Raw genomic sequence first — 14,186 nt, forward strand, 5'->3', positions numbered from 1 at the left:
TATCGCCTTATCGTCTTTTTCTGCAGTTTGACATCAACAGGTGATCTCCAGTATCTGGTAGCTACATTGATAATAGGACCTCACATTCTCTCTTTTCAAAGGGAACTCATATACTGAATTATCAGAGCCCAAATGAAATCCAGTTAATAGCTGAAATTGCTGTTTTCTTTAGTGTGTTGCCTTATCTCTTTTTAACAAGCCTTACTTACTAGGGTAATTGCACTGAATTCAATCCATTATCTATGGATTAATTCATTAGAGTGGTTTAAACTTTTGGAAAATGGATGGTTTTTAGCAGTCCTCCCCTCCATTCCACAAATTGACACTGTAAAACACGTCTTTGCCATTTTTATAGAGGCTCCAATTCATGAAATAAAAATCAATGAAGACATTTCCTTTCCAAGCCCTCATGTCATTGTTATGCTCCCTTGGTTGCAAGGAAAGCCTTTGGGTAAAGGGAGGACAACTCTAATCAGAAAGAGAGTCATTGTCTTCAGGAAAGCGTGAACAAATGCATTTCTGGGCCAGTGACCTTACCACTGTGGCTGCCCCCAGTGTTACTGCCTTTGGGGATGAAGCTACAGAACCAGACTGTCCTTGTCGGTTGGGGCTGGTGTGGGAAAATGCCTAGAAACCCAGACCCAGCCCTTTTCTGAAAGCAAAATAAAGTCGATTATTATATGAGAATGCCAGTGATTTCCCTTTTGCTTGATGTTGCCCTTATCAAGTGCTTTTTAGATTTCATCATGTACAGAAGAGATTCCAGAACACTGTTCCAACTGTTCTAACTGGAGATATCAGAATCACCTGAAGCTTAAAAAAGAACACAGTTCCCAGGGATCCATTCCCTAGAACTCGTGATTTAGTACATCTGGGCTAGTGCCCAGGAATGTTTGTTTTTAAAAAAGCTCCAGGTGATTTATATGCAAAATTCATGTTTATAAGCTAGTGACCTAGTCATGTTTCTGTTTTCTTTTTAAAAATGACCACTTAGCCAAATGAATAAGGAAGACTGGAATTGTTTTATGTATGACACCAATCAATCAATGGTTTTAGTTCTATTAAATATATCAGCCGATTTGGGAAGCTAGGAAAGAAACACATAGTATGAAAATCCAGATAATATTGTCCAACCTGAGACCATTCTATGTACCTGAAGAACCTTGCCTCCCTCGGTGGCCTTCTGATCACATTTTGAGAATGGTAAAGACAAATATGGACAATCCTTTCCAATGTGTGGAATATCTGGGTATCATAAAAGTTGGACATTACAAAAACATTGTGTAGTAGTTTTAAAATATGCTCACAAATTCTTTAACACTTCCTCCTTCCGAAGGCAGAGCCTAATCTTTCTCTCCTTTAATGTGGGCTGGGCTTAGTGACTCACTTTTAAAGAGCCAAATGTGGGAGAAATCATTGTGGGTCTAAGGATGGGTCCCAAAGCTGGGTCATAAAAGAGATGTCTTCTTCTTTTCTCTTGACTCTCCTGCTTTGGTAGATGCAAGATAGGTCATGATGACATTCAACCAATCTGCGGAGGAATTCCAGCAGAGAAAAACTTAAGCTGCCTGCCAACAACCAGCATCAACTTGCCAGTCGTTTTAATTAAGCTACCCAGAAAAAAAGATTCTCCTGCCACAGGGAAGACTTCAGATGACCTCAGTTGGGGCAGGTGTGTTGAATGGCAACCTCATGTAACGTCTTGAGCCAGAACTGCTGCATTATTCCAAGCCCAAATTTCTGACCCACGAGACTGTCAGAATTATTAAATGTTTATTGTTATAAACCATGAAGTTTTGGGGTAATTTGTTACAGAACAATAGGTAACTGATATACCTGAGCAGACTTTTCTTATCTAACTTACATTGGTTTTTTTACCTCTACCTCTGTTTATTCCTTATCTGGTATACACAGACACATAAAAAATGGTCACACATACACATCAGCAAATATTTCATAATTTGTAAGCATTGTTTTAAGTAAAGTCCCTAAAAATCTTGATAAGTAATGGTTTATTAATAATAAGTTTGGATGGCTTCAGTGAGGTGGTATGTGATAATAAAATAATTAAGGTAAACATGAACTGAAAAAAAATCTGAATAGTAGGGGAGAGACTGTAGCCAGGGAATGGTCTTAGATTTCACAAAGCCACATCAACACACATGAAATTAAAATTAATTGGCAATAACAGATAGCTGCTATAGGCAGTATGCAAAAAATCATCTTAGTCCTAGCTTTGCAAACATTGTTCAAAGAGCAAATTCAGAAGAGGAGTTGCTACGATGAAAATATATCTGATGAAGATGAACTCTGAAAGTCTAAACATGTCTCTGGGAAAAGGTGAAGTGACAGCTCTCTGCTTAGGGGTAAAACAGCCATGATTTAAGGAAGTGATTTGCAAAATGAGGCCTCAAGAAATGGAAGACTGAAAATCAGCCAATAACTCAGAACTAGGTGATGAAAGAAGAGGATGTGGACCTAGTTAAGTGGGTGAATAGTTTCTTAATGAAACAGAATGGGTATCAATGCAACTGGCACCTTGTTTATAGCTCTCTATATTAGGTATCTACAGATAAACACTACAGCTAAGGATTTGGTAAGCAGATTATAGACTATATATTGTCATTCCCAACAACTCTTCTTGTTAAGAAGCCTTAAGTTAAAAGAACACAATCAGTTCTTGTTTTAAAAAAAGTTCTTGAATCCTCAAGTCATAACTGGCAGAGTTAAAATATCAGAGGCTCAGAACACACCTTTTAAGTGGATGAGTAACTTGTTACATGTCAGGATTTTTGTCTTTGAGAGGATAAGATGTAGTACATAAGTTAGATGGCAAATATTGGCAAATAAAACAAGAAAACCACCTAACTTTCTTTCTTTTTTTTTTTGTGAGATGGAGCCTCACACTCACGCACTGTTGCCTGGGCTGGACTGCAGTGGTGTGATCTTGGCTCACTGCAACCTCCGCCTCCCAGGTTCAAGTGATTCTTCTTGTCTCAGCCTCCCAAGTAGCTGGGATAACAGGCACACACCCACCACACTTAGCTAATTTTTTTTTTTTTTTTTTGAGATGGAGTCTTGCTCTGTCGCCAGCCTGGAGCACAGTGGTGCAGTCTCGGCTCACTGCAATCTCTGCCTCCCAGGTTCAAGCGATTCTTCTGCCTAAGCCTCCCGAGTAGCTGGGACTACAGGTGTGTGCCAAACGCCCAGCTAATTTTTTTGTATTTTTAGTAGAGACAGGGTTTCACCATGTTGGCCAGGATGGTCTCAACCTCTTGACATTGTGATCCACCCGCCTCAGCCTCCCAAAGTGCAGGGATTACAGGCGTGAGCCACCGCAGCCGGCCCAATTTTTTTTTTGCATTTTTAGTAGAGTCAGGGTTGCACTATGTCGGCCAGGCTGATCTCGAACTCCTGACCTCATGATCCAACTGCCTCCGCCTCCCAAAGTGCTGGGATTACAGGCGTGAGCCACTGCGCCCAGCCTCAACTTTTATTTTAGATTCAGATATGTGTGCAGGTTATAAGGGTATACTGTGTGATGCTGAGATTTGGGGTATAATAGAGCCCATCACCCAGGTAGTGAGCATAATATCCAATAAGTAGTTTTCAATGCTTCCTCCCTCCCTCTCTCCCCACTCTTGTAGCCCTGAGGGTCTACTGTTCTCATCTTTGAGTACATGAGTACCCAATGTTTAGCCCTCAATTATCAATAAGAACATGCAATATTTGGTTTTCTATTTCTGCATTAGTTTGGTTAGGATAATGGTCTGCAGCTGCATCCATGTTGCTGCAAAAGACATAATTTTGTTCTTTTTTATGGCTGTGTACTATTCCATGGTATATATGTTCCAGTTTCTTTATCAATCCAGCATTGACGGGAACTTAGACTGATTCCTTGTCTTTGCTATTGTGAGTGGTACTGCAATACATATATGAGTGCAGGTATTCTTTTTGGTAGAATAATTTATTTTCCTTTGAGTATAAACTTAGTAATGGAATAGGTGGGTCAAATAGTAGTTCTAGTTTTAGTTTTCTGAGAAATCCCCAAATTGTTTTCTACAGTGGCTGAACTAATTTACATTCCCACCAACAGCGTATAACAGTTCTCTCTCCTCCACAGCCCACCATCATATGTTATTTTTTGACTTTTTAATTATAGCCATTCTGACTGGTATGCGATGGTATCTCATCATGGAAAACACCTAACTTTTAAATACATTATTCAAATCTCCCAAAAGAGATAGATTTCCTTTGACTATAACGAGAAAAAAAATTTTTTAAAAGGAAACAAAACCAAAACAATCAGCACCTCCACTAGCATTCCACACACTCTCCAAAACTTAGCTGTTGCACAAGCAGAACAAACAAAGATCAATACGGGAGTTGTTCTTGCTAGATTCCTTCTTATTGCCGGGATTCGCTCTGAGGCCGATGTGAAGCAGCCAGGTGGGCGGTTGTTGTGCATAGTGGGGAGCTTGCTCATCTAAAGGCATTCAAATTCAGTAGTTAAAAAAAAAAAATCCCTGCGCAGGCTAAACAAAATCCTGTTGGCTGCAGTGTATCATTCAGACAGTAAGATTGCAAGAATGACTGGTTTCGTGGTAAGCTTAAGAAGGAAAGTGAAACTGCACTGACTACATGGACCTGGGGTGGGGAATCTGAAAGAAGGTAAAAAAATTATCCTGTGTTTTTGAAATAATAAAGAGAAACCCAACAAGTTGGGAAAAGAGAACTCAGTCTTTCCTAGAATTTTCTGTCAAAATCATGTTACTGAACAGAACAGGACAACAAAAATAATAATAGATAGAACCCAGTATTAGAAAATAAAACAAATGCAGTCTCCTTTTTTTTTATTTCAGAGTAGGAGAAGGGGACTTATTCAATGATCTACATTCAAAGCAGTTGGCCTTGGAACAAAAGCCAGCACCCTATTTCTTGAGCTAAGAGCCTAAAAAGCAAATATCACTCTTTTGCTATCTTGTGCAATGTCTTACTACAACATTTTATTTGGGGGTGGGGAGACATTTTAAGATTTTAAGACATGTTTTAAAGACATGCTTAAAACAACAAAAAATGCCTTTTCTTTTTTCCCTGCCACAAATACAAACAACTACATTTTGTTAGGAAACAGGTGAAGCAGCATCAAGAACAAACTGATGATGACACAGTGCAGCTTTGACAAGACAGCGGAAGAGGGAAGTATCAGAAAGAAGCAAACAAAACCAGAACTCTAAAGGTGAGATGAAGGAATCCCCACCCTTCTGATCTCCTCTTTGGCTGTTCAAATTGGAATACGCATATAGCAAAATAGCTCTCAAGCCTCATCCCTCTTCCTGACTAAGCGTTTGTCATTATCATCCCTGGAAATGGTACTTTAAGCAATTGTCGTGTCTACAGTGTATGAGGGATTTTCAAAATCACAATGTACCTGGAGCAGGAATAATACTCACCCCTGAACCTTATGGAATGACTTCATGCTGATTCCTTTCCTCTGCTCTATATTATAGAAGAAATAATGGTGGGTCTAAGGACGGGTCCCAAGACCCATCTAAATGTTTGTTCCTCTTTCTAAAATATGAATCAGTGAGTGAGGAATCTATCTATACCTTTGCTAGTATTTCGAAAGAACTTGGCCAGAGGTAGTTTACTCTGAATCTCAATTCATTGTTTTATCTGAGGCTTCTTCTTTTTAAAAAGTTGTTTAATGCAGACAATACGGGCTTTTAAGGATGGCATGCTTTATATTGCTATGCTTTTATGCAAAATTTTCAGTCCTCAGCTCTTGGATTTCAGAGGTTTGATGGTATGAATAGCCCAGAGGGGTGCTTCTCATCACGTCTCCCTCAGCCAAGCTGCTGTTTACTTTTTGATAATAAAATCAAATAAACCAAACAGAACAAAAGTCGAAATATAATTAATTTCCCAATTTCACTCATTTTGCTTGCATTAATAAAGATAAATTGCTAGTATGTAAAAAATTGAAACACTTATGTAATCTTATTAAGATCCAGTATATAAAATAGTGTAAACACAGGCAGCTGTCAGCAGGAGTCTCTCATGAATATACATACATATTAGCCTAAACATGTTTGCCTTTAAGATTTTTTTAATGTAGTACGAACTTCTTGTGAGAAGTAAAAATGAGGCCGAGTCTCAAATTTCCTGTGTCTTAGAATCCGTTGAAAACGCATGTTAACAACTCTACTCTCAGAAATTTCCAAATTCATAAGCCTGCAAGTGAGGCCTTTGGAATCTCCACTTTAAGTAATCTCCCCTAGATGACTTTGATGCAGGTGGGCCATGACCACACTTTGATACAATCCAGCTCAGTTTATCCAATATACTTGTTAATTGCTTACCTATATTAGGTATCCCAGGGATTCAGGGATGCGATAATGAATGAGGTAGTGTCTTTCTGAGCTCAGAGTACAGTGGTAGTTGCATGAGTCTACTTGTGTCTATATAGCCTTTCTCCATTTCTACACCCAATCAAGGGGAAAGGGATAGGGGAAGTTCTTATCCCCTTAGAAATATTGCAGGCAGTGAACTAATAGTTCTGAATTATCTTTATCGCAGCACAGAAGGTCCCAAAAGACCTGGCCCCTCCCTACCTTTCCCTGGATCCTGCCATTTTTCCCTTTCCACGGTTTTCTCAACTTAGGGTCTTTGATTTTGAGGTGCTCTCCCCAGACCACACTATGGCTTCTTTAAAGTCATTTAATTTCAGCTCAAATGTCCCTAACCACTGTACAGCCTTCTCTGACAACCAAATCTAAAGCACCAATAGTAGATTCTCTCCAAAGACATTATCCTGTTTTATTTTCTTCACAGCAAGTATCATTATCTGAAATGATCTTATTCATTCATTTATGTAATGAATGCCTGGTCCTTCCAAAAAAATGCATGGAGACCTTGTCTTTGTTTTTCATGTTGTAGACTTTGCTCCCAGTATAATATCTGGCACATATCACTACTTATTAAATATTTGTTGAATGGATGAGTAAATCAAAGGGTAAATAAATGTGCAAAGTCTTTTCCATCCTGTCTCTCTTCTTACTTCTTAGTGTTGATATTGGGATCCACAAGAAAATGGATGTATAAAGGACCTGAAAATCTAAAGCAGCTATAAATGCAAAATACTCTCAAATCATTACCATTATTAATTATTCAGAGCTGGTTGTGAATTGAGACATTATCTTTTTTATGGAGAGAAACCAAGGAACTGCATTTGTTATTTAGGGGTTAGGGAAAGTCGGAGATGGGGAAGACCAAAAAATAACCTGGAATGTGAAGAGAGACCAGAGCTCTAAATCTCTTTCAAAATCAAAGATGAGTCAAAACATTTCTCCTCCCAAGATTGCTTCTCTTGAGAACTGAAAGAGGAGAGGACTATAAGTCTAGAATGGTATCTCTGTCATTTACAAATACCAGCATCTCGAGTGAGGCAAAGTTGAATTGATATATGTTCTCAAAAGACGGCTTTTCTATAGCACATTTTGAGCTCAGTTTTTAAGAAAAAAAATAAAAGCCGAAAAGCAAAGTTTCAGCTAACGGGGTTTAAGTTAGATATTCAAAGCTACTATAGCCTTATTAAAAAAGAAGATGCATAATCCCAACCTATTCACAAGTTTAAAAAAAAGGGCCATGAACAGTCTTTGACTTAAGAGTTATGCACTTATTTTTAAAATGCTTTTCAGTAAATTATGATCAAGAGCAAATTGAAAGGTATTGCAGGCTCATACTGAAAAAGGATAGCTTGAAGCTTGCTTCTTGGGAATGTATGAATTGTTCTGATTTCCCCTTCCAAGTGCTCCCTGCAGCTGTGCCCTGTCCTCTTGGTTTACACCGATTACCATTATTAGGGAGACATTTTCTTAATTGCATGTACCATTGTCAGATCTAAGGGCAGGTCTGAATTAGACTGCAGATGCTCAGGCTGCCCTGCATAACTAACCACATGGCCGACTATTGACCTCTGAGAAGGTTAACAGGCATTTATTGACTCTTCACATTTAACACAACCCTACTTTTAAAATACATACATATATTCATTATTAATCATGCTTTGCTTCTAATCATCCCAAAGAGATTTCCTCTGGTTCTACAGTATAACCTCCAGATCAGTATGGACCACATTAGTGGTGGTAGAAAAGAGTTATGCAACTTGAATTTTTGTCCATCTACCATGAAGCTGTCAGTCCTATTAATTTTTTTAAAAGGAGGAGTAACAGAGAGAGGTCTTGATATGCCAGTGAACGAAGTAGCAAAGTCGGAGTGAGCAGGTTTACCCAAAGCTTAAGGCTAACAAGGGCCACAGGACAAAGTCATAGGCAATAGTTTGCCTGATTTTAGTCTATTAAAACCATTGTATGCATTAAATAGATCTTTTATTAGTAGAAGGGCCAGTGCTTTACTAGGTCTAAGCACTTCAATGCACACTTTATTTTAATCCTCAGGACAACTGTGAGAGTCAATGCCTCAGGTCTCCATTTTACAGATGAGGAAATGTAGGGAATGCTAAATAACTTCCTTAAAAACACAGAGCTAGGAAGTGGGAGCGAGAGGATCCCATCCACACCAGTCTTACTCCAGAGACCATGCTTTTAATGTGCCCTGTAATTCCATAATGCCCTCCTCTAGGTTCAATTTCACAGATGAGGAAACAGGGCCCACCAAATTCTATGCCCTGTCTAAAGTCAGAATGCCAATGTCTGACAAAGACTGGAAATTGGCACACTTGGTTTCCAGAAGAAAAGATCAACTCTTTATTTAAAAATGCAAAAAGGTAGCAGAATAAAGCTGCTACTTCCTTTCAGTTACATAGAAGTCCTTTCACGTTGTTACTGGTGACACAATAATGACCTATGCAGTGATGAGAAAACAAATGGAATTATCTTCCAAGTCAATTCACAATAGAAAACCAAAACAAAAACCAAGCAAAACAAATGAAAAAATTACATTTCTGTAGTCTCCAGAAAAACAGGAAGATCTAGAAAACTGGGCAGTGTTTCCACGTGGCTATGTCACGGGATTTGAGTAGTGAGTGCTCCTATAAATGAAATATACACTCCCCAGTTTGCCTCAGTGACAACCACCCCAATTGTTTTTCTAAAAGGGGGTAGTCACTACTCCAAGACCTGTTTTCTTCACTCATTTACCTGAACTGCCTAAACCCCCTAACTAGGTAAATTTTTAGGACTCCTAGTGTAGAACCTCTTTTTGCAGGGAAGGGAAATGGAGAAAATAGACAGCTTCATACAGGTAAAAATGCTATTCAAATGAACAGAAGTGACAGATGATGGGGGAAAGAGATAGAAAGCCTCTAGCTGAAAATATAAAAAGTAGGTTGCTTAACAAAACATGAGAAAATGTATTGCAAAGGCTGATGGACCCCGAGCCTCATATCCCCAAACACAGGTGTCTGGGACAACTATTCTGCTTTGCTATAGTTATAAACAGACTTAATGAACTTATGAGTAGAATAAGTAGCTTTCATTATTCACAGACATTCAGTGAGTTCTGACATGCACCTAGGTGAATGATGCTCATCATGTCTGCACATTAGAATCACTTTGGAAGTTCAACATGTCTGGCCCAGACAAAATGAATAAGTGTATGTGGAAGTAGTTCCAGGAAGAAGGCCCCAGAGGATTTGATTCTAATACATCTCCAGTGTTGATAACTACTCACCATTTAACAGGATAAGGGCACAAGCCTGAAGGGAAGAGGAGAGCATATAGGGGGTGGTTAAGAGCATATCCTCTGGAGTCAGGCTTTCTGGGTTCAGACCCAGCTCTGCCACCCCCAAGCCAACTATGAGTGACCCTGGACAAGTAGTTCTGCTAAACTCTAAACTAGCAATGGAGTAAAATTAAAGAGAGGGAATACATGCATGTGCTTAGAATACTAATCGCTCGATAAACGATAACCATTATCACCATTGCATGTTGCTGATGGCTTTGATTCCCATTTGAGGGGCAGGTAATTAGTGATAAATTTTGTCACGGTCCTCCAAAATTAGGTATCGCTTCAAGACCTCCCATCCCAAGCACAGCACCAAACTGAAGCAATGACAATTAATGAGCAATTTCAGAATCCAAGTCCATCACAAAGTACTTAGAAGAACAGATGGCTCAGCCGTCACTGGGTCCCATCTTGCTAAGGTACAAAATTCCTATGTGAACAAAATTAATTAATTAACTTATTCCTTCATTCTGAATATATGCGGAGAGCTTACTATGTAGCAAGCATTGTGCTAGCACAGTGGTTCTTTTTTTACTTGACCCTTCGTCCATGACTTTTCTTTCCATTTGAATATTCACCAGTTAAATGCACATGAAGACAATGCTTAAATCACAGGGTTAGGCTCCGTGGTTACAAAGACTATTCAAGCATGAAGCCTCTACTAGGCGGTATTAGAGTTGAGTGGGTAAGAAATGCATGCAACATAGACAGAGGTAGAAGGAGAGAATATGAGTCTGCAAAAGGCTGGTGATATCTGTCAGTTATTAAAACCAAATTAATTTAATGTAGATCAAATAGAGATCAATACTTGCTGGTAGCAGTTTAGTAGTTAATGGGCTAAAACAATACATTGGATTTTTTGACTTTTTGTTTTGAAGTAATTTAAGACACACAAGAGGTTATAAAAACAGAGGGCTCTCATGTAGCCTTACCTCAGTTTTCTCCAAGATCATTTTACATAACTATAGCACATTATCAAATCCAGAAAACTGACACTGGTTTAACACCAAGTAATAAACCACAGACCTACTGGAATTTCACCAGTTTTTATAGGCATGCCTTTGTGCATGTGTGTGTTTATATGTGTAGTACTATGAAATATTTATGACATGACCATACGGTTATTTTAAAATGCAGAGGAAATATGCAAAAAAAAGTTGCATCTCAAGGTGACACGATTTACAGAAGGGAAAAAGCAACTGTTAAAAATAGGGCACTTACTGGAGAAAATAAAGCATCATAGCTTCCAACATAGAAGCTCTGCTCCAACTGGAGTTCTGGGCAATACTTGTATAATTTTTATAGCGGATTATATCACAAAGCCTTAAGCTGAAAGTTGCATTTGTATAGGCACAAGGGAGAGAGGTAGGTATGAAAAATGCAAAACAAGATAATCATCATGGAAGTTTTCCCACAGAACAAACACTCAATCTAAGTCCGAGTAGGAGACCCCTACAATTTCAAATATTTTAGCTGTGGAAGTGAATTTAAAAAAACAAATGTAACTGGAAAAATTATTGCCCCATGTAAGCATGCATTGCCTGTTTTGTGTTTGAGTAAATCAAAAGGAGAAGAAAACAATTACACTGTTTCCTCACGTTTTTCATCACAGCAAACAGAAATGCAGCCCACCATTCCCTCCCTCTTTCCTTTTCTCTCTTCCTTCCTTCCCTTATTTCTTCAGAAATCATTCTGAAGAATATTGAAGATCTGATTTCCCTAATACCCTTACAGCCTTTTAAATGAATGCATATATGCTCATAATTACAAGTAAGGCATTTGCTATTTTGCGTCAGTGGAATTTAAGAAATTAAAAACCAAAAGGGGGCTTTCAGGAACACAGCAGAATTGCCTTTTTAATAATAGATTTCGCTCCTCTAATCCATTCTTAATCTAATTAAGACAATGAAGAGGATTGGACTGCCATCTCAAAAAATGGCAAGAATGCTATAAACAGAGTGCAATAAAGTGATCAGTTCACACCCCATCAAATTTACTCACAGTCTAAATAACTGCTCTTATTTCCTGTTACATTTTTACAATTTAACAAATGTTTTCATTTGGTTTCCACCACTTTATCTTTAAATCAAGCATATGCTATAAGACTTTTAGTTCTGGAAAGTGCGTCATATCTGGTGAAGCAACATCTAGTGTGTGATTATGGAACCTTACAAATTGATGCTAACATCTCCAATAAGCAAAGATAATAATTAAGTGGTAAACCTCTGGCATTAAAAACAGCAACGGTGTTATTAATACCCAAATGGGCACCAAAACAAACAGCATTGATGGAATTTAATTAAATGATTTTATGATTGTGTATTCTTTGCAAGCTCAGCTGATTACACAGTTATTCTTGAATGAACATTTAAATCTGAAAGCTAAGATTCTATCTAATGGCCTTTTGTTCAAATATTTCTTAGGGGGAAAAAGGTAGATTTTTTTTTTCTATCAAAAGTAGAAATGGATTAACAGAGGTAAAAATGGGTTGGTTTTGGTCTCCATTTCCACCACCAGCAAAAGGAATATTAACGTTCCAACTAATTGTTGATGGCTGGCCTTTCTTTTTGTCTTAAGTGATGAGTAACTCTGGAAGAAAATAGGCTGTTTGTTGTCTCCCTTAATTATAACTAAGATATTCTGACTGCTTATTCAATGATGGTACTAAAGGTTCAAAAAAATCTGCCATGTCACAGGTCTAAGTCCCTCCCCCAAAGCCCCACCTGGAATCTGTGGAATGCCAGCTATCATTTATCATATTCTGAAATTACACAACTAAAGATATCTCACTTACTGTGTATTTTTGCAGAGGTTAAAAAATATGATAAATAATAACTAAGAAAGACCAAATGAGTCAAGGAGTATCAATCTCAGGTTCAAGGATCTACAACTTGCTAATTACTTTGTTAAACACAAAATGAAATAAAAACAACGAAGCAACAAGAAAAATAACATTTGCATTCTAAAAGACATTAGCAGTCAATTTCCCCATCAGTGAGACTTAATAAGGGTAATGTTTATTTCCCACTAATCCTTAAGGAAGAATCATCATGAACAAATATTTCTAAACATATAGAAAAAAAATTCACCCCACCCCTTATTATTCACAGTAACAGGACAGTACAGAATAGAAATATTGTTATAATAAAAATCCTTATTAGGTGACAAAAATGTATGTTTTGTTCTGAATTGAGATAAAGTTGTTTGGGATGTATATGAGTATTGTCAGGAGCTCCATGCAGTTCTCATAAATTATAATTTCCCCCTTAGATTCCTCATTTACATAAACATAACTAATATGAAGAATGCCAAACCCCCAAAGTGAGATAAAGGCAGCGTTTGCTTCTGGTCAGAGCCGTCAATGGCGATGCAGTGCACAGATAGGAGAGATCACCCTCTCTTATGCTCTAGGAGGGTTTCCTGCTTACCCTACGGAAGAATGGGAGGGAAAGGGGAATGAGGGATTGATATGCTTTAAGAAACTAACTGCCAGGTGACAGAGATTACATGAAGCCGGAAGTGACTTGCCTTGATTCTCCCAGCAATGCCCATTTCTCCTTGTTTATTCACCCATTCCTTGGAGTAGGCCACACATTCTTGCTCATTTTGATATGCTTCTCTCTTCCTCATGCAGCCAGAAAAACACAGACTGGAAAGCATTCCTTTTATTTTGCATAGTCCTAGCCTATGAAGTTACCCTAAAAATGTTTTCTATTTCCCAAACATAAAAGTGAAGGAAAAAAAAAATTCCTCTCTTGCTCTAGTTAACAGACCACACAGCTCTACAGTTGTCTTATAAGAAGTGAAGGTAGCAGGACTGTAGTGAAACTAACCAAGGCACAGAGGCCTGGGGCCTGGGGCTGTCTTCCTATGTTACCACCACCTCACTGAATGATCCCAAAGGAGCCAAAAGGTGACCGTGACCTTCTCACTGGGTGAAGGAGATGATCCTATGCAAAATGTGGAGAAAGGGATGAAACTTAGGGTGACAAAAGAATCCACTAGGAGCCAAAAATGGCTTGCAGACAGGTATTGTTTATTCCATAATTGTGTTCATACACTTTTTGAATTAGAGATTCAAAAGATACATAATTTCTCATAACATCCAGGCACTATGTTTTGAAGTAGAAGATTGGCATACCCTGAGGTTTATCAGTTGAATAGTAGCATGTACCTCCAGCTAGCCCCAATTATGTGATTTGTCCAGACAAAGACAAGTAAACTTGGACAAGCTAGGAACTTAAAAACACACTGGATGCTATGATTTCTAAAGATTCCCAAAATTTAAAAATTCTGATTTATTATGAAAATCCCATTGATTTTCAAATGCTTTTCTATACTAAACCCAAGAAAAAGAAGAACAAACAATAAACATAATTTTTTTTAACTTAGAGAAATATAGGGTTTTAAAATTAGTGATTTCTACATAAAATTTCTTC

General features: G+C 38.1%; 1 protein-coding gene across 10 annotated transcripts in view; it reads right to left on the reverse strand.

Moving 5' to 3' along the window:
- Positions 1-14,186, reverse strand: part of TENM2 (teneurin transmembrane protein 2) — a 1,283,391-nt gene that overhangs the window by 630,987 nt on the left and 638,218 nt on the right. The gene's annotated exons all lie outside the window — the stretch shown is intronic.

The sequence above is a fragment of the Sapajus apella genome, unplaced genomic scaffold (assembly GCF_009761245.1).
Source record: "Sapajus apella isolate SASKATOON/1434 unplaced genomic scaffold, GSC_monkey_1.0 scaffold79, whole genome shotgun sequence".
Lineage (NCBI taxonomy): Eukaryota > Metazoa > Chordata > Mammalia > Primates > Cebidae > Sapajus > Sapajus apella.